Source organism: Zingiber officinale, chromosome 8B (genome assembly GCF_018446385.1).
Source record: "Zingiber officinale cultivar Zhangliang chromosome 8B, Zo_v1.1, whole genome shotgun sequence".
In the NCBI taxonomy this organism is placed as follows: Eukaryota; Viridiplantae; Streptophyta; class Magnoliopsida; order Zingiberales; family Zingiberaceae; genus Zingiber; species Zingiber officinale.
This window is the reverse complement of record NC_056001.1, coordinates 82504053-82525863: the sequence shown is the minus strand read 5'-3', so window position 1 is coordinate 82525863 and position 21811 is coordinate 82504053.

The window sequence follows — 21811 nt, the reverse complement described above, 5'->3', positions numbered from 1 at the left end:
TAATTCTAGAGTAGAAAACAATTCTTCTAAGGTACTTACCTCCAGGTCCTTTGAAATGTAATAGGCGTCGATGATTGACGTCCATTCTGGAGTTTTGGGAAACGCTTTGAGTGCGTAGCGTATGGTGTCCCAGTTGGTTACCGTTTCACCGAGGTTCTCGAGACCAGTAATCAATTCCTTTACCTTCGCGTGTAGATCGGATACCTTCTCACCTTTTTCCAGACGGATGTTCGTCAGTCCGTTCCGAAGGATGACTCTTCTTGCTAGCTTGGCTTAGGATGTTCCTTAGTGGAGCTCCAAGAACTTCTCCTAGAGTTCTTTGGCCGATGAGTAGCTTCCGATGCGGTTGACTTCTTGAGGCGGCAACACGCTCAGCAGGTGATATTCCGCACGGTTGTTCGCTACGGAATCATTCTGCTCTTTCTTTGTCCACTGACTCTCTTCTTTTTCTTCTCCATTTTGATCTGTCGGAGCTACAAAGTCATACTTTATAATTAACCGAATTTCAAAATCAGTTTTCAGGAATACCTCCTTACGACGCTTCTAGTGTGAGAATACCTCCATACAATGCTTGGTCCGACCATCTCGTTAGTTCGATCGGCGGTTAGTCCTCCTGAAGCGCCTTGCTCTGATACCACCTGTTGATCCCTTTGGAGGTCGGCAAGAGGGGAGGGGTGAATTGCCCTGAAAAATAAATTATACCTTTCTCGGATTTTCAACTTAATAATAAAACTTGTAACTTTAAATAAAAGAGACTAATTAAAAAAAACTCAAACACAGAGGGTTTACGTGGTTTGCAATCAGAGGATTGCTAATCCAAGGAAAGGATGATGCACTATCTGATGATCTCCTCTGGGCGGAGTAGCCTCTTACAGCGTTGACAGCACAAAAAGAAAGAATAGAATTGAAAGCACTGGATTACAAGTTCATTGATTAATCTGTGCAAATCAGTGCTATATTTATAGCACTGGTCGGGACACCCCGAAGGTTCCGGGTGCCCTGGGGGGATAAAAGTTTATCCCCCAACGTTCAGATCGAGTCAAACCTCGATCTGGTCAAAATCCACTTCCGGGCACCCGGAATGGTTCCGGGTGCCCGAAATGGTTCCGGGCGCCCGAAATGGATCCGGGCTCCCGGACCACTTAAGTCAACCCAGTTGACTTTTTGTGGTCCGGTTCCACTGCTCTGGTTTAGCTCATCTTGGTCCGGGTCTTCTGTTCTGGCTTTGCTAGCTTGGGTGATCTCGACCATCCGGAATAAGGCTCACCCCGAACCCAAGTTCCGGGCTTCTCCTCGAGCAGCCTTCCTTCCCGGTTTCTTGTCCGTCGAACGTCATGTATATTCTTCTTGTCCACCGGTGTACTCTTCTGCGGTCACCTCGTCCCTCGGACGCACCGAGCCTGTTGGCTCTCTCCCCGTGCCATCCTTCTCGCTAGCCGCGTCTTCCACTCGACTTCCTGTGTTCCTAAGCTCCTGCACACATAGACACAAGGGTTAGACAAAACAGGACCTAACTTAACTTGTTTGATCACATCAAAACACCTTGGGGTTCCAACACCCTCTACTCCCACAGAATTGTGGATTGGGCGTAAGCCTAGTTTAAAACACATTCAAATTTGGGGTAGCCCAACATATGTGCTGACAGGAGATGCTGATAAGTTGGAATCACGTACAGAAGTTCTCTTGTTTGTGGGTTATCCTAAAGGAATGAAAGGTGATTTATTTTATAGTCCAAAAGATCAGAAGGTCATTGTCAGTACCAATGCCCGATTTTTAGAAGAGAATTATGTAATGAACCACAAGCCCATGAGTAAAATTGTTCTTGAGGAAATAAGAGAGGGCATGTCTAATTTAGTGACAACGGTACAATATGAGATACCACCAGAAACTACAACACGCATTACAAATGACGCACAATTATAGGTAGTGCCTTGTTGTAGTGGGAGGGTTGTTCGCCAACCTAATAGATTCATGTTTTTGGGAGAGTCTTTGGATTTGATCTCTGGTGAACATGAACCTGATCCCTAGACATATGATGAAGCACTCCAAGATAAAGATGCAGCATCTTGCCAAAGTGCAATAAACTCAAAAATAAAATCTATGTATTCTAATCAAGTTTGGAAGCTTGTAGAACCACCAAATGGTGTAAAAGACATTGGATGCAAATGGGTCTACAAATGGAAAAGAGGGACAGATGAGAAGGTGGAAACCTTTAAAGCGAGGCTTGTTGCGAAAGGGTATACTCAAAAAGAGGGAATCGATTATGAGGAAACTTTTTTGTCGGTAGCCATGCTCAAGTCTATCCGAATTATTTTATCTATTTCTACTCATATGGATTATGAGGTTTGGAAAATGGATGTTAAGACAGATTTCCTTAATGGAAGTCTTGAAGAAAATATCTATATGAAGCAACTAAAGGGATTCATTGCGAAGGGCAAAGAGCATCTTGTATGCAAGCTCAATCGGTCCATTTATGGACTGAAGCAAGCTTCAAGATCTTGGAACATTCAGTTTGATGAAGTGATCCGGTCTTATGGATTCATTCAGTGTCCGGATGAGTCTTGTGTATATAAGAAAAGTGACGGAAATGTGGTGGTATTTCTTGTACTATACGTAGATGACATTTTGCTCATTGGCAACAATGTCAAAGTGTTGTTAGACGTAAGGGTATGGTTGTCCAAGCAGTTTGATATGAAGGACTTGGGAGAATGTGGACATATTCTTGGGATCAAAGTAATAAGGGATCACAAGAAAAGGATGGTGTGCTTATCCCAAGCTTCATACATCGATACTATCCTAGTTCATTTTAGCATGCAAAACTCCAAGAAAGGTTTTCTACCTTTTTGGCATGGAGTACCTTTGCCTAAAGAGATGTGTCCTAAAACATCAAAGGAGATAGAGGAGATGAAGGAAGTTCCTTATGCTTCGGTTGTAGGAAGCCTAATGTATGCGATGTTATGTACGAGACCGGATATCTGTTTTGTCGTGGGCATGGTTAGCAGATATCAAAGTAACCCAGGACAGGGCAATTGGACTGTCGTAAAGCATATATTAAAGTACCTGAGGAGGACTAGAAATTATATGCTGGTTTACCAGGCAGATGATTTGCTCCCTGTGGGTTACACGAATTCTAACTTCTAATCAGATAGGGACAATAGTAAGTCAACCTCAAGGTATGTGTTTACTTTGGGAGGTGGAGCCATTGTTGGTTGCTACTCGGAATATCATCCTAGTTCTCCTGTATAAAAATTTGTACAAGCATAGAACTATCATAGCTACCCATGTGCTCTACTAAAGTTAAATTTGGATTGCAAACGATACTTAACATTATTAATCCAAATTTCCCTTTAGAAGTTAAACTTGGATTGGGAATGAAACTTAGCATTCTTACTCCAAGTTCAACCGATGTGATCTTCCTAAGTTAAACCATATTACAGAAGTTATCAAATATCTATTTCTAAGATCAGCTTCCAAGTTAAACATGGCGAGGCACTAGGCCTTCTTGGGAATGGGATCATCCACCACTTCCTAGACAAAGCCTCACAGAGAAATTGATATTTAACTTCTTACAATAAACTAGGTTTAACTATAGAGACCTCAATAGAAACACATTATCGAAACATGAAATCGAAAAATAAAATCGATAACAAAAATGATAACTTAAAACCGATAACCTCTTGTGTTTAGTTTTACAAGATCTATACAAAAGAATGAACTAGTCATGATGCGGAAACTAATAACTAATTATACCTTTCATAGCTTATAGACCTCTTAATCTTCTATTGTATTCCTCTCCTTCTCTTGAACGTCGTGTGGGCGACGATCTTCCAAGAGGTAGTCCACCCAAGCTTCTTCCAAAGCTTCCAAGATCCGGCCACCAACTAACTTCCAAGGGATGCTAGACAAGAGATCTTCCTTCTCTTCTTCTTCTCCTTCAATCAACCAGCCACCAAGAGATCTCCACCAATTGATACCGCTGGCCTCCAAGAGAGAAAACAAAAGGAGAGAAGAGAAAGAGAAAGGGTCGAACACCAAGGAAGAATAGAGAGGAATAGAAGATGTGTTCTTGGGTGAGGCACCCCCTCCTTCTCTTTTATATTCCTTGGTCTTGGTAAAAAAGGAAAGTTTTGTAACAAAAAAATAAAACTTCCTTTCTTATCATAGCATGGGCGGCCACAAGCTTGTTCTCCAAGCAAGGAAAGATTTTAAACAAAAATTAAAATCTCTCTTTTAAAATCCCTTTTGTGGATAGTTATAAAAAGAATTTTTTATAAATTAAAATCTCTCCCTTTTAAATTCTTTTATGGATATCTGTAAAAGATAAGATTTAAAATAAAACATGATTTAAAAAAGGAAAGTTTTATAACAAAAATTAAAATCTTTCTTTCACATTATATATAAATACAAATAAGGAAAAATGTCAAATCTCTCTTTTATTCCTTTATAGAAAGCTATAAAAGGAAAGATTTTAAAATTTAAAACTCTCTTTTAAAACCAACATAAAAGGAAAGTTTTTAAAAAAATAAAAACTCCCTTTTATTTCCTTTTATAACTAATCTAAAAAAGAAAAGTTTTATATTAAAATCATCCTTTTAAATCCTTTTTATGGATCTCTATAAAAGGAAATATTTTACAAAAAAATAAAACTTCCTTCTTCTTGTGTGTGGTTGGCCCCTTGCTGGGTACCAAGCAAGGCTTGGCTTGCCCTAGCTTGGTCGGCCCCTTGCTTGGTCTCCAAGCAAGGTTTGGCCGGCCCTAGCTTGAGCCTTAAGAAGCTAGGCTTTGGGTGGATATAAGGCTTTATATAAGAGGCTACAAGAGGGACCTAGAGGAGAAATTGGCTTTGGTCTCCCGATGAGCTTGAGCTTCCCGTGTTCACCCCGAACATCCAACTCAAGTTCATCAATAATAACTCATACCACTAAAGAGTTATTATTGCACTACCACACCGATCCCATATTACAATATGGGCACCTTCTTATTATGCGTGTGTTAGTCTCCCTATGTTTAAGATATTAAATGCCCATTAATTAAATGAGTTATTGACAAATCACTTAATTAATATCTAGCTCCAAGAATAGTACCACTCAACCTTATCGTCATGTCGGACTAATTCCACCTGCAGGATTTACATGACAATCCTTATGAGCTCCTCAAGGGGACATCATCAACCTAGATTACTAGGACACAGTTTCATTCTATAATCAACAACACACCATATAAATAATATCATTTTCCAACTTATCGGGCATATTGATTTAACGAGCTAAATCGCACCCTTTGATAAATTAAAGAAATAAATATTAAATATACATGCTTGTTATTATATCATGATTAAGAGTACACATTTCCATAATAACAGAGGTTTTATTCTTTTATATAGTCAGTATAAAAAAAACTACCTCAAATGGTCCTGCTCAATACACACATAGTGTACTAGTGTAATTTATTAGTCAAGATAAACTAATACCTAATTACACTACAACCACTCCAATGGTTTGCCCCATTCCATCTTGGTTATGAGCAACTATTTATTATTTATAAGGAACTGATAACATAAACTTCTGTGTGTCTCCTCACACCATGTTATCTACAATATAAATTAAACGGACAACTACACTTAGCATAAATGTAGACATTTGACCAATGTGATTCTTATTTCAAAATAATTATTTACAAAAAGTAAGAATTTTAGTATACACTCTAACAGTCATAACATGGAGGAATGTTAAACAGAAATGTATTTCGAACTCCACTATGGAAGCTGAGTATGTGGCAGCCTCTGAGGCAGCCAAAGAAGTAGTATGGCTCAGAAACTTCTTGATGGACTTAGATGTGATTCCTGGTTTGCCCAAAATTATCACAATTTATTGTGATAATAGTGGTGCAGTAGCAAACTCGAAGGAACCACGAGACCATAAGGCAAGTAAACACATTGAGCGCAAGTACCACCTGATACGAGACATCGTAAAGCGAGGAGAAGTTATTGTCGCCAAGATTGCATCAGTAAATAACCTGGTAGATCCTTTCACTAAGGCCCTTCCGGCGAGAGCTTTTGATGGGCATGTTGAGGGGATGGGAATCAGATGTATGGCAGCATAGTCTTTTAGTATAAGTGGAAGATTGTTGGGATGTATACTATAAGCCTAGCTTTTATATGAACATCTATTTTTGAGATATTTTGAAATAAGAATCACTTTGGTCAAATGTCTAAATTTTATATTTATATATATGTCGATGCAGTTATCCATTTAATTTATATTGTAGATAACATGATGTGTGGTGTCACACAGAAGATCATGTTATCGGTTCCTTATAAATTATAAATAGTAGCTCACAACCAAGATGGATAGGGGAAAACCATTAGAATAGCTATAGTGTAATTTTGCATTAGTTTGTCTTGACTATAGAATTACACTAGTACACTATGTGTGTATTGAGTAGGATCATTTGAGGTTGTTAGATTTATACTGACTATATAAAAGAACAAAACCTCTATTATTATGGATGTGTGTACTCTTAATCCCAATATAATAACAAACACATATACTTAGTATTTATTTCTTTAACTTGTCAATGGGTGAGATTTATTCGTTAAATCAATAGGCCTGATAAGTTGGGAGATAGTACCATTTATATGGTGTGTTGTTGATTATAAAGGGAAACTGTGTCCTATTTATTTATGTTGATGATGTCCCCTTGAGGAGCTCATAAGGATTATCATATAAACCCTGCAGGTGGACTTAGTTTGACATGATAATAAAGTTGAGTGGTATTATTCTTGTAGTCAGATGTTAATTAAATGAGTTGTCAGTAACTTATTTAATTAACAGATATACGATATCTTAAACACAGAGAGATTAACGCACTCATGATAAGTAAGAGCTCATGTTATAATATAGGATTGGTGTGGTAGTTCAATAATGATCCTTTAGTGGTATGGGTTATTATTGATGAACGTGAGTTGAGTATTCGGGTCAAACACAGGAAGCTCAAGTACATAAGGAGGCCAAAACCAATTTCTCCTATCGGTCCCTGTTGTAGCCTCTATATATATAAAGCCTCACATCCACCCAAGCCTTGCTTCTTACCCAAGCAAGGGGCCCACCAAGCTTTGCTTGGTGCCCAAGATAAGGGCTGGCCAAGCCTTGCTTGGTGCCCAAGAAAGGGGTCGACCACAATAGGAATAAAAGGGAGATTTTATTTTAAAAAGAATTTTGTTAAAAAATTTTCCTTTTATAGCTATTTACAATAGTTTAAAAGAGAGATTTTAATTTTGTTAAAATCTTTCCTTTTTTGTAACCATCCATAATAGGAATAAAAGGAAAATTTTATTTAAAATAATTTTTTGTTAAAATCTTTCCTTTTTAGCCGCTAGCAAAGATTATAAAAGAAGAGAGGGTGGTGCTCAAAAACTAACCTAAGAATCCTCTTCTATTCTCTTGTGGTCGGCACCCCTCCTCTCTTATTTTCCCCTTGCTTCTTTCCCTAGGGTCGGCGGCATCTTTCCCTTCCTCTTTATTAGGGTCAGCGCCCCTTTGGAGAAGAGTTTACATTATGGCCGGTTGCTTGGAGGATAAGAAGAAGAGAAGGAGGCATCCTATTTTAGCATCTCTTGGTGGCCGAAAGATTAGAAACAAGAAGAAGGACTCGGGTGGTTTTGTCTTGGTAGATCATCGCCCACATGACGTCCAAGAGGAGGAGAGGAATACAGTAGAAGATCAACAGGTCTTAGCATACGAGGAAAGGTACAACTAATTCTTATTCCGTAGCGCAATTAGTTTGCTTTTCTTCGTATGGATCCTGAACACCAACACAAGAGGCCAGCGATCTTGTGATTCAATCAAGGTGCACTTTGATCAATCAAGAACTTGCTTGATTGATCAAACACATGTCTGATCGAGCATGTGGGTTGCTAGGAAAGGTTCTGTGCTCGTATAAATTTTTGTACAGGGGATTTACACAGAACGGAACTCCCATCGCCAACAGTTTCTAGGTTCTGAAGCTTTAGGGAAGTGGTTACCATTAATAGAGCACTACATTCTTCCATCAATGCTATGGTCTTGAACTCTCCTTTCCTTTCCTTTCTTTCTTTTGTTTGACATGATATCCTTAAAAAACTTTGCAAATTTTGGCATTTATTGAAGAGCGTCAATCAGAGGGACTTCAATACAAATCTCCTTGACCTAGAAATTTATTGAATTCTTCATTCTTTTGTGTCATGACTAGTCTTTGTGGAAAAGGGACTATTTTTGTAATAGAAGTGGAAGAGTCCCTTCAACCTTCTTGGTAATCTCCTCATCTTCTTAGATCTGAACTGGGTTAGGTGTGGGAGGAGATGTCTCTTCTTGAATGTCAATCCCTTTTGGAGCAGTCACTTGGGGATCTCCCAAGGTCCGTCCCCTTCGGAGTTCTATTCTGTTACAATGTTCCATTAGATTTATATCAAGTTTTCCTAGGAATGCTCCTGATGTTCTTGAAGAAGATGAAGCTATCTAGGTAATCTTGTTATCTTGCATCATTTGGTGTTTTTTAGTGTTATCCATTCTTTGAGTAAGCTACATGATTTCATTCTTCATTTCCTTTTGTTCGGTAAGAACTTCCTCAAGCAACTTTTCTATCCTGCATAGTTGATTGCCTTATGATGGTTGTTGTTGATAGCTTTGTTGTCCAGGTTGTTAGCTTGGCCTTGTCCCTGTGGAAGGTCCTTGATCTTGGTTGTTCTGGTAAGAAAAGTTTGGATGGTTCTTCCATCTAGAGTTGTATGTGTTGGAATACGGATTGCTTTTTCTCTGATTATAACTCACTATTATGTCACACTGCTCAAGTTGATCTATTTGTGCAGAGATGACTCCCAAAGGGCAATTATCTTGAGAGTGATTCGTGCTCCCATAGGTTTCACATACACATATAATTGCATTGGTCATATTAGTTCCCATGTTTTCAAGTTTTTTAGTCAGAGCATCCAATTTTACCAACATTTGAGTGATTGCACCCACATCAAACTTTCCTGATGCTTTGATAGGGTTTCTAGAGAAAGAGCCTCCATATCTTTCAAATGTCCACTAATGATGGTTCTAAGCTACACTTTCTATGATGCCTTCGGCCTCATTTAAACTTTTCTTTATTAATGCCCCTCGAACTGCTAAGTCCAGGGACACCTTCATGTGATAGTTGATGTTATTATAAAAAGTATACAGAACTAACCATTTCTCAAGTCTGTGATGTAGGCATTGCCTGAGCATATTTTTGAATTTGTCTCATGCTTCAAATAATGATTCTGAATCTGACTATTTGAAGCTTGCTATAAGATTTCTCATATGGGCAGTTTTGCTAGGAGGATAGAATTTATTAAGAAATTATTGCTCACATTATTCCCAAGATGTGATATTATTATCAGGTAAGGAGTTAAGCCACTGCTTGATCTATCTCTTAAGGAAAACCCGAATAACAATAATCTTACGGGTTTTGCTGGAACTCCATTCATCTTCATTGTACTACAAATTTCTTAGAAAACATCCAAATGTTGGTTTGGATCTTCATGTGGTCCACCTCCAAATTGATTTTGTTAAACCATTGTGATCACTGCAGGCTTAATATCAAAATTATTAGCTTCAATAGGTGGTATGGTAATGCTAGACTGAAGCTCACATGCATAAGGTGTTGCGTATGTTAGTATTACCTCTAAGAGTCAATTATGAGATGATTGACACATTCGAATTAGAATCATTGAGTTAGACTCAAGTGAATCCAACCATATGGATTCAATCTAATCCAAATTAGAATTGAGTCACTAAAGAGGATTAATGGAGATTAATGAAACATTAGAAGAGTTAATTTCAAAATTCATTCAATTTCAAAATTGAATTAAAAAAATGAAGAGCTCAAAAATGGCCTTAATGGAGTGTTAATGCTCATTAAGTCTCTCTAAGTGAATTAATGCTCATTAAGTATTTTCATTGGATGACGTACAAAAGTATTTTTTTTTTCTCTCATTTTTGAGTGTGAATTCATTCTTCTTCTTCTCCTCTCTTTCTTTGGCCGAAACTCATTAGAGGGTCTGAAATCTTAGGCTAAGTCCTAAGCATCTCACCCATTCTAAGTTGTGCAAGCAAGGGATGCTACTGTGCTTGTGAGATGTTGGCTGCTAAAACTATAAGATCATGCAATTCTACGGGAAAGACCTAAACTAATCCATAAAAAATAAAATATTTTAAAAAAGTTTTGAAAACAAAATTAGAAAGGGGAAATTTTACAAAAATACTTTTTTAAAAAAAACTACTAAGTAATATTTTCAAAAACATGTCAAGAAACCTATTCTAAAAACAATATGTAAAGAATAACTAACAAATACTGAAGGAAGGTCATAATTGAAAAGTACCCAAAAACATACATAGTCATAATGTAAAGTATCCTATAAGTACAATAAGTCAAAAGTAATAGTTCCTAGAGGTCACTCATCCTCATCCACATCATCATCTCGAAAATAGTCAAACATCCCCTGCTGCTCCCTCTCTAATGCATCAGTATGGTCTGTCATCTCCTGACAAAAGTCCGCAATTTGTCCTTGGAGAGAATTGTACTGATCATGCATCTTAGTCTCTAATGAATCAAACCGACTAAAAATGTCATCTCGAAGTCGGCTAAAGAAATCACTAGGAGGAGGCGCATAGGAACTGCTCTAAGCATTATCAAAATAAGGTGTTAAGGTAAATCCTGGATCAACAATCGGTGGAAGAGGTACTTCGACTGGAATCGGATCGTCTTCAGCGATGTCTTCCTCGGCTACCGGTGGAACGTAATGTGGATGGATCCGTTTATACACAAATCCCTCAGCGCTAGTCCTAATCCCAGCCAAAGACAACTGCTTAAGCCTAACAAGATCAAAATCAGACAACTCAATCAGCTCACCACTGTCACCTACACCTAGAGAAGCAATATATGCAGTGAGAATATGACACTGAATCATGTAAACTTTATTCGAGGTGTTGTACCTTGAATAGTGGATGATAGATCGGAACACCCGTACCCTAAGTCAAAGTTGAGTCTGTGTCTCAGTACATGCATAAAAAAAAAAATGGACTGGATGTAAAACACCTTGATCTCTAGATAACAAGGGATGAATGCAGGACACGATCATCTTATAAAAGGGGTTGTCATTTGGACTGAGTGGTACAGTGGACATTTTTTTAGGACATGGTCCCTCAAAGAAATCAGCATACATAAGGTCAAGGGTCAGATGAGTGAATGGAGCAAGTAGAACGTCAGGAAGTGAGGCAATGAAAAAGATGTGGGTGACAGAAGGTCAGATTCGTAAAAACTTGAGAAACATATCTAGATCAAATAACATTTCTCGGGTTGCAACTCTAGTCTTATAGTGATGGTCGTCAAGTTCACACAAGTTGTGATAAAATTCAGAACATAGAATCGAATTGTATGCATGCCGGCAAAATACAATACTATCAAGTTGAAAATGTTGTGTGATGTCTATGGCCTCTGGACAGTATGTTTGATAGAATTGAAGATCAAGATAATGAGTCCCTATCACCTTAAATTTTTTATTAGGAAAAGATTGACGTAGTTCTTCGGAGGAAAGACTAGGGTCTTGGCTGAGATTTAAGGAGCTAGCCTCCCTTTGCGCAGTTGATCTACTCTTTTCACTAATAATAAAGGAATAAATTTAATAACTTGCAAATAGATAAAGAAAGTGTTAAGAGTGTATACTAAAAGCCTAGTTATTGTAAACATTTGTTTTGAAATAAAATAATCACATTAGTCAAAAATGTCTACATTTATGCTCAGTGTAGTTGTTCAATTAGTTTATATTGTAGATAATATGGTGTGTGGAGTCACACACAGAAGATCATGTTATCGATTCTTTATAAATTATAAACAGTAGCTCACAACTAAGATGGAAAGGAACAAACCATTGGATTAGTCGTAGTGTAATTAGATATTAGTTTATCTTGACTAGTAAATTACACTAGTACACTCTAAGTGTATTGAGCAGGACCATTTAAGATAAGTTCTTTTTATACTGACTTAATAAAAGAACAAGACCTTAGTTATTATGGAAGTGTGTGCTCTTAATCCTAATATAATAACAAGCACATATATTTAGTATTCATTTCTTTGACTTATCAAAGGGTGAGATTTAGCTTGATAAATCAATAGGCCCGATAAGTTGGGAAATGATATTACTTATAGTGTGTGTTGTTGATTATAGAAGGAAATTATGTCCTAGTAATCTAGGTTGATAATGTCCCCAAGAAGAGCTCATAAGGATTGTCATGTTAAACCCTGCAGGTGGACTTAGTCCGACATGACGATAAGGTTGAGTGGTACTACTCTTGGACTAAGACATTAATTAAAATGAGTTGTCAGTAACTCAATTAATTAGTGGGCATCTGACATCTTAAACACAGGGAGACTAACACACTCATGATAAGAAGGAGCCCAAAATGTAATTTGGGATTGATGTGGTAGTTCAATAATAATTCTTTAGTGGTATGAATTATTATTGGTGAAATTAAGTTTGGTGTTCAGGGCGAACACGGGAAGCTTAATTTCATCGGAAGACCAAAACCAATTCCTCCTCTCGGTCCCTATTGTAGCTAGAATGGTGTGGCAGAATGAATGAATAGGACTCTTATGGAGATGGTTAGATCGATGATGAGTTATTCAGAATTATCGAATTCATTTTGGGGATATGCTCTGGAAACAACAGTACACATTCTGAACTTGGTACCTTCTAAATCAGTACCGACTACTCCCTCAGAATTGTGGAATGGGCGAAATCTCAGTCTGAGACATATTCGGATTTGGGGTAGTCCAGCACATGTGCTGAAAGCAGATGCTGATAAGTTGGAATCTTGTACAGAAGTTCGCGTGTTTGTGGGCTATCCTAGAGGAACGAAAGGTGGTTTATTTTATAGTCCTAAAGATCAGAAGGTCGTTGTTAGCACCAATGCCTAGTTTTTAGAATAAGACTATATAATGGAGCACAAGCCCAAAAGTAAAATTGTTCTAGAATAAATGAGAGAGGATATGTCTACTTTAGTACAAACTGTACAAGATGAAGTACCACAAGAAACTACAACACGTGTCATAAATGATGTACAGCTACAGACAGTGCCTCGTCGTAGTGGGAGGGTTGTAAGGCAACCTGAGAGATTCATATTTTTGGGAGAGTTTTTGGACTTGATCCGGGGTAAACATGAACCTGATCCCCGGACATATAACGAAGCACTCCAAGATAAAGATGCAGTATCTTGGCAAAAGGCGATGAATTCTGAAATAGAATTTATGTATTATAATAAGGTCTGGGAGCTTGTAGAACCATCAAATGGTGTAAAAGTCGTTGGATACAAGTGGATCTACAAAAGGAAAAGAGAGACAGACGGGAAGGTAGAAACCTTCAAAGCAAAGCTTGTTGCGAAAGGGTACACTCAGAAAGAGGGAATCGATTATGAGGAAACTTTTTCACCGGTAGCCATGCTTAAGTCTATCCGGATACTCTTATCTATTTCCACTCATATGGATTATGAGGTTTGGCAAATGGATGTCAAGACAGTTTTCCTTAACGAAAGTCTTGAAGAAAATATCTATATGAAGCAACCAGAGGGGTTCATTGAAAAAGGCAAAGAGCATCTAGTGTGCAAGCTCAATCAGTCCATTTATGAACTGAAGCCAGCTTCAAGATCTTGGAACATCCGGTTTACTGAAGTAATCTAGCCATATGGATTTATTCAGTGTCCGAATGAGTCTTGTGTATACAAGAAGTGTAATGGAAACATGGTGGTATTTCTTGTACTATACATAGATGATATTTTGTTAATTGGTAACAATGTCAAAGTGTTATCGGACGTAAGGGTATGGTTGTCCAAAAAATTTGATATGAAGGACTTAGGAGAATGTGCACACATTCTTGGGATCAAAGTCATAAGGGATCGCAAGAAAAGGATGTTGTGTCTATCTCAAGCTTCATATATAGATACAATCCTTGCTCATTTTAGTATGCAAAACTCCAAGAAAGGTTTCTTACCTTTTAGGCATGGAGTATCTGTATCTAAAGAGATGTCTTCGAAGACATCAAAGGAGATAGAGGACATGAAAGCAGTTCCTTATGTTTCGGTTGTGGGAAGCCTAATGTATGCAATGCTGTGTACGAGACCGGATATCTGTTTTGTCGTGGGCATGGTTAGCAGATATCAGAGTAACCCTGGACAAGGACATTGGACTGCTGTAAAGCATATATTAAAGTACCTAAGAATAACTAGAGATTATATGCTAGTTTACCAAGCAGATGATTTGCTCCCTGTGGGTTATACGGATTCAGACTTCCAATCAGATAGGGACAATAGTAAGTCTACATCAGACTATGTGTTTACTTTAAGAGGTGGAGCCATTGCATGGAGGAGTGTTAAGCAGAAATGCGATTTAGACTCAACCATGGAAGCTGAGTATGTGGCAGCCTCTGAGGCAGCCAAAGAAGATGTATGTCTTAGGAACTTCCTAATGGACTTAGATGTGTTTCCTAGTTTTCCCAAAATCATCACAATTTATTGTGATAATAGCGGTGCAGTTGTAAACTCGAAGGAACCACGAGCACATATTGCAAGTAAACATATAGAGCGTAAGTACCACCTGATACGAGACATTGTGAAGCGAGGAGAAGTTGTCATCGCCAAGAGAGCATCAGCAGATAACCTGGCAGATCCTTTCACTAAAGCCCTTCCGGCGAAAGCTTTTGATCGGTATGTGGAGGGGATGGGAATCAGATGTATGGCAGCAGATATGGCAGCTTAGTCTTTTAGTATAAGTGGAAGATTGTTAGAGTGTATACTAAAAGCCTAGTTTTTGTAAACATTTGTTTTGAAATAAAATAATCACATTGGTCAAAAATGTCTACATTTATGCTAAGTGTAGTTCAATTAATTTATATTATAGATAACATGGTGTGTGGAGTCACACACAGAAGATCATGTTATCGATTTTTTATAAATTATAAACAGTAGCTCGCAACTAAGATGGAAAGGAACAAACCATTGGAATAGTCGTAGTGTAATTAGGTATTAGTTTATCTTGACGAATAAATTACACAAGTACACTCTAAGTGTATTGAGCAGGACCATTTAAGGTAAGTTCTTTTTATACTGACTTAATAAAAGAACAAGATCTTAGTTATTATAGAAGTGTGTGCTCTTAATCCTAATATAATAACAAGCACATATATTTAGTATTCATTTCTTTGACTTATCAAAGGGTGAGATTTAGCTTGATAAATCAATTGGCCAGATAAGTTGGGAAATGATATTACTTATAGTGTGTGTTGTTGATTATAGAAGGAAACTGTGTCCTAGTAATCTAGGTTGATAATGTCCCCAAGAGGAGCTCATAAGCATTTTCATGTTAAACCCTGCAGGTGGACTTAGTCCGACATGACGATAAGGTTGAGTGGTACTACTCTTGGACTAAGACATTAATTAAAATGAGTTGTCAGTAACTCAATTAATTAGTGGGCATCTGACATCTTAAACACAGGGAGACTAACACACACATGAAAAGAAGGAGCCCAAAATGTAATTTGGGATTGGTGCAGTAGTTCAATAATAATTCTTTAGTGGTATGAATTATTATTGGTAAAATTAAGTTGGGTGTTAGGGGCAACACGGGAAGTTAAATTTCATTAGAAGACCAAAACTAATTCCTCTTCTCGGTCCCTATCGTAGCCTCTTATTTATATAGTATTATACCCACCTATACCCACCTTTATACCCATCCTAAGGTGGTCGGCCAAGCCTTGCTTAGAGCCCAAGCAAGGGGCCGACCAAGTTAATCCTTGGATAAACCAAGTGGTGGTCAGCCCTAGCTTGAGTCCAAGCTTAGGTGGCCGACCACAATAAAATTAAAAGGATTTTATTTTTAAAATTTTTCTTATGTGGATTCCATGGTTTTAAAAGAGACTTTAAAATTTAAATCTTTCCTTTTATAGCTTTCTACAAAAAATTAAGAAAAGATTTTGATATCTTTCCTTATTTGTAGATTGAAAGGAAGATTTTAATTTTGATAAAACTTTCCTTTTTTGTAACCATGTTCATGATTTAAAAAAGAGTTTAAAATTAAATATTTCCTTTTATAAGTTTCTGCAAAAGATTAAGAAAAGATTTGATATCTTTCCTTATTTGTAGATTGTAAGGAGATTTTAGTTTTAAAGATAACTTTCCTTTTTAGAAATCATCCACATGTTTTAATATGAAAATTTTAATTTATAAAATTTCTTTTATAACCAACCTTGAAGGGAAAAATATTAAAGAAAATTTTATTTTAAAATTTTCGGAAACAAATTAGGAAGTTTTAATTTTGTGTTAAAACTTTCCTTGCTTAGGAGCTATGAGGTGGTCGGCCACTTGAGTTAAGAAAAGGAAATTGGTTTTAATTAATTAAATTTTCCTTTTCATGACAAAGTAATAAGGAAGTTTTTATTTAAAATTTTCTTATTTGCAAAGACCAAGGATTATAAAAGAGGGGGTAGGGGTGCCTTCATGGCTAACATCTCTATTCTATTTTCGTCTCTCTCTTCCTTGGTGGTGGTCGGCCCTAGAGCTTCTTCTTCTCCTCTTCTCTTCTTCCTTAGTGGCCGGTTTTCATCCTTCTCTTGGAGCACTTGTTGGTGACCAGTTCTAGCTAGGAGAAGAAGGAGAGTAAGGAGGTTTTATTTCTTGCATCCCTTGGAGCTTGGTGGTGGTGGCCGAACCTCTACATCCTTGGAGGAGTCTTGGTGGCCAAAACTTGGTGAGGAAGAAGAAGGGATTGGGTGGTTCTCATCTCGGTAGATCGTTGCCCACACAACGTCCGTGATAAGAAGAGGAATATGGTAGAAGATCAAGAGGTCGTTGCATACAAAGAAATGTATAACTAGTAATTATTTTCCGCATAATGCTAGTTTTTTCTTTGCATGAATTCCAAACACAAGAGGCATATGATTCTAGAGTTTCGAATTTGAGATTCGAGTTTGTGTTTTTTTTGTTTTTCGAATTTGTGATTTGATTGTTCCTTTTGGTTAAACCTAGAGTTATATAAGGAAATTAAATATTAGATTTCCTTAAAAGGCTTTGTCTAGGCGGTGGTGGATGATCCCGTACCCAAGAAGGACTAGTGTCTCGCCATGCAGTCCTGGAAGCTAATTTTGGAAACTAATATTTAAATGAATTTATAACATAGGTGGATTTGGATCAATAATCTTAAGCATCGTTTGCGATCCAAATCTAAATCATTAAGTACAGATAAGTTAAATTTGGAATCAATAATGTTAAGTTCTGTTTGTGATTCCTAATTTAATTTCTAAAGAACACAATAGATTGTTTAGGAAAGGTTTGACACTTGTACAAAATTTTTGTACAGTGGAGCTGGTACGATCTTCCTAGGACCAACCAACAGAAAGAGGGTTCGGAGAGAGATTACCGAAGCATTATCGCACTCCGAGGAAGAACTAGATCCAGTGAAATAAAATTCAAAAGTAAGGAAGAAGGCAAAGAGGGTTTAGAGAGGAGAGTGGGATGAGGCTTGGGTTCTGCCCGAGCACGGTATATGAGGCTTGGGTTCTGCCCTTTAATTTGGCGTCTTTATGACTTGGTAGGCGTCGTCTAGTCGACCGGACAAGTGTTCGGTCAACTAATAAATTTACTATGGTAGAGATTTCAGTAAGGTTTTCGGTCGACATGATCGATGTTCAATTGACCGAATAATTGAAGGATTCGGCGCAATTTACATTTTCGGTCGACCAATAAAAGGTTTCGATCAACCGATATATTAAACACGATCGTATCGTTTCGAAACTTATTGGGTTTATTCAGTCGACCAAACATATCGTTCGATCGACGGAACATGATTTTTTTAAGTTTTTATTTATTTATTTTTTTTAATTAATTAAGTGTGAAGTTATAAAATGATTAATTAAGTTTTTTTAAGAATAATTTAATTAAGTTTTAAAATGATTTAATTAAGTTATTAAAATGATTTAATGATGATTTAATTAAGTTTTAAAATGGTTTAATTAAGTTATTAAAATGATTTAATTAGGTTTTTAAATAATTAAATTTTAAAATAATTTGATTAAGTTTTAAAATAATTTTGATTAAGTTTTAAAATAATTAAGTTTTTAAAATAATTTAATTAAGTTTTTAAGTTTTTAAGTTTTTAAAATAATTATGTTTTTAAAATAATTAAGTTTTTTAAAATAATTAAGTTTTTAAAATAATTAAGTTTTTTTTAAAAAAAAATAATTTAAACTAATAATTTAATTATTATTTTTTAAAAATTTATTTTAATTAAAGTTAAGTTCGAATTAAATTTGAAGTTTAATTTAAGTTTTTAATTGAATTTTGAATTAAATTTTTGAAGAAAAAAAATTATTGAACTCATGTTAGATTCAAACTTAGCTTTGGGTTAATCCAGCAGGCTTCCTAAGGATAAGTTTTCAGTTCAGTGGCGAGGCATATCACCTTCTTGTATATCAACGATGGACCACTTGCTGAATACTTTCAAAAATAGTCCTGCCCAAAAAACTTAATACTAGGTTTTGGTCTAACTAGCCCATGTTTTGTTGGGACTTTCGAGCCGCAAAAACCGCTTTTTGCGTTACGGAAACCCTAAAATCCCATGCCACCGGATCCGTGCGAAGATTAAAACATAATTTCATGCACAAGTTTCTCTAATAATAGATCTACTTGAAAGAGAGGTATACCTTTGATGCGAAACCCTTCGCAAATCCCGCTCGTCCAAATGTTGTTGGATCTCGAGTGTGTTCAAATGTACACATCTCTAGGAGTATCCACACGAACAAGAAGTGATTCTCAAACCACTCTAGATGGAGAAGAGAGCACCACAAGTGTGCTAGCACTCCCAAGGGCTCTCTGATGGGATTGGAAGAAGAAAGGAGAGAAAAAGAAGAAGAGGATTCTCATACACTTCTCTAAACTCTCTATGTGACTTTCACTTACCCTTTCTTCTTAGATTAAACTCACTCACCTTCACCCTTCTTGCTTGGAACTCTCGGCCAAGAGGAGAATGAGAACAAGAAGAACCTAAGGAGGAAGAAGACTACCACCCATCAAATCAATGCCAATGAATCTCATATTCATTTGGTCGGCACACATGGAATGTCAATAAATTACATTCAATGTTAATGAATCTTGTATTTATATGGCCGCCCACACATGGAATGCCAATAAATTACATTCAATGTCAATGAATCTTGCATTCATATGGCCGACCACACATGGACATTCCATGCCTCTTGCTCTCCCTTGATGATGTGGAGATGATGTGGCAAGAATGTATTTGTTGGCCATGCCATGTAGGATGAGTCATCCTTCATGAAGTGGCATTTAGTCAAGTCAAACTTGATGTTTCAACTTCCCATTTGGTCAAGTCAAACTTGACCACACATCTTCCTTGTTGAGTTAAATCCAATCTTTGATTCAAGTTAATTTCAATTTAATAAATCACAATTCATTAATATAAATTGACTCAATGAATCAACTCTAAATTAGAATTATTCAACAATTGAATCCAATTGAGTCTAACCCATTAAGTCTAATTCGGATTACTCTTAATCCAATTTTGGTTCATATGAACCTAATCCAATTGGTTCATCATATGAACCTAATCTCCATCCACTCGTTCTTTGTGTGTGACCCAATAGGTTCTTGTAACGTTAGAAATATTTCTAAATCTTATTTAGAAACATAAACAATAAGCAGCATCTAGCAATACATCATTGCTACCCAAGTTACAAGAATGTTGAGATCTAACATTATCTTGTGACTACTAATTGTGACTCTTCACAATATATGACAATGTCCTTCTATCCTTGACATCTAGATTGATCAATTAGAGGCATAGACGGTGTCATCCTCTGATCAATCTAAATCTTGAACTCCAAGTAGACTCACTCTAATCAAATGAGCTCAATATCTCATATTGACTCATTTGGGCATGGCCATGCACTTACTGGTCTCACTCTATCAAGAATAACAATGTCACTCCCATTATATAGGAGGGATAGATCCCATCTACATCACTCACATCCCTCGACATAATTTGTTACATACCCAGTAATCACCTTTATAGTCCACCCAGTTACGGGATACGTTTGACGAAATCAAAGTATGCAACTCCTTATGTAGGGAACCATGGTGACTTCAGGTCCAAGAACTAATAGTCATACTAATAGCCACATGAGAAAGTATATGACACTCATATAACAATCCATGATACTTTCTCACGGCGGGTAATTCAGTATACATTCTCCAATGCATACCCATGTGTCAACTTGATATCTCTATATCCATGACTTGTGAGGTCAAGTCATCGAGTTGACCTACATGCTAGTCTCGTCGCATTAACATTGTCTCTGAATGTTAATACTTGACTAGGAATGATTAAGAGTAGTGTTCTCTATATCATCTCACTATCGATTCAACTAATCGATTGATATAGATAAGAACCTTCTACTCAAGGACGCAATTATACTTAGTTATTTGGCACCAATACAAGTATAATAACCATAAATAAATGCCTTTATTTATATACAAGAATATGATACAACGAGTCTATTCAACAATCATCATATGATTGGCTCTAGGGCTCTAACTAACATGCTTGACTGGGGTAGCTTCGGTCAGATCCACTAAGTCTAGTGCACCAGGTATAATACACAAGATTCAGCCTAGACATGCCTTCGACAAAACTTCCTTGACATATTATCATCCCAATCCATTCTGGTGCTATATTATAGGGTTTGGTAAACCTTTTAAACTAACCGTTCTAAACTAGGTAGAAAAACTAAACCTATTCCTAATCATGCATAGTAGATTGATCAAGTTGGTTGAACCATTTTTCTAATTGCTCCCCCTGAATCATAGCTTAGATATGGTCTATCTAAGTAGTGAATCTAACTCTTAGGGATCAAGTATAGGTTTGTTTTGATTGGTTTGGTTAAACATTTTATTGGAACTCATGCTTGGACTTGACTTTTAACATTTTGACTAAATAATGACAAATATGGTTTGTTTGTTTGATTAGGTTTATAGCCAAGTCCTGATTTGTTGTACACAGCTCGTTGTGATCCAAGTACCATGTTTAGACACTTGAATCTTAGTTCGAACTTTTCCAACGTTTTCTTGAGTCGCTCGACTTGACCTTTCAAGTTGGAATTTTCTTCCTCAAGTTTTACAACTTGAGTTGAAGTTCTGACTTGAACTTGGTTAGTCGAGTCACTCAAGTTAACTTGCTTCTTATGGTGGTCTATGTCCTTAAGTAGCAAGTTATTTTATTTTTCAAAGTTTGATAATTTTTTAAATAAACATTTAACTACTTTAAGCAAATTTGACTTTGAATAAATCGTTACCATATTTGGACCTTCTGAGACGGATGCGGATTCATGGCTTCTCTCGGACTCCACATCGATCTCGAATTCAGTGTCAGTTTCAGACTCATATTCTTTCTCAGGTTCGAAGTCTTCGTTTCTTGCCATAAATGCAAGATGGCTCGAGTACTTCGGTTTTTCCGTATTGGATTCGTCACGTCGCATGGAGGGTTTTCTTCTTTCTTGTCAACTTGGGCCTTTCTTCCTTCCGGCTTGGGCATTCATTTTTTGAAATACCCCTTCTTGTTGCATCCGTAACAAATCATTTCTGATTTGTTTTGCATTTGGTTCATTGGTGTCCTTTTTTAGCTTCTTTTGAATTTCTTCTTTGTTAGCAATCTCCAGACCATATTGACCAATTCTTCTTCATTTGTTGAATCA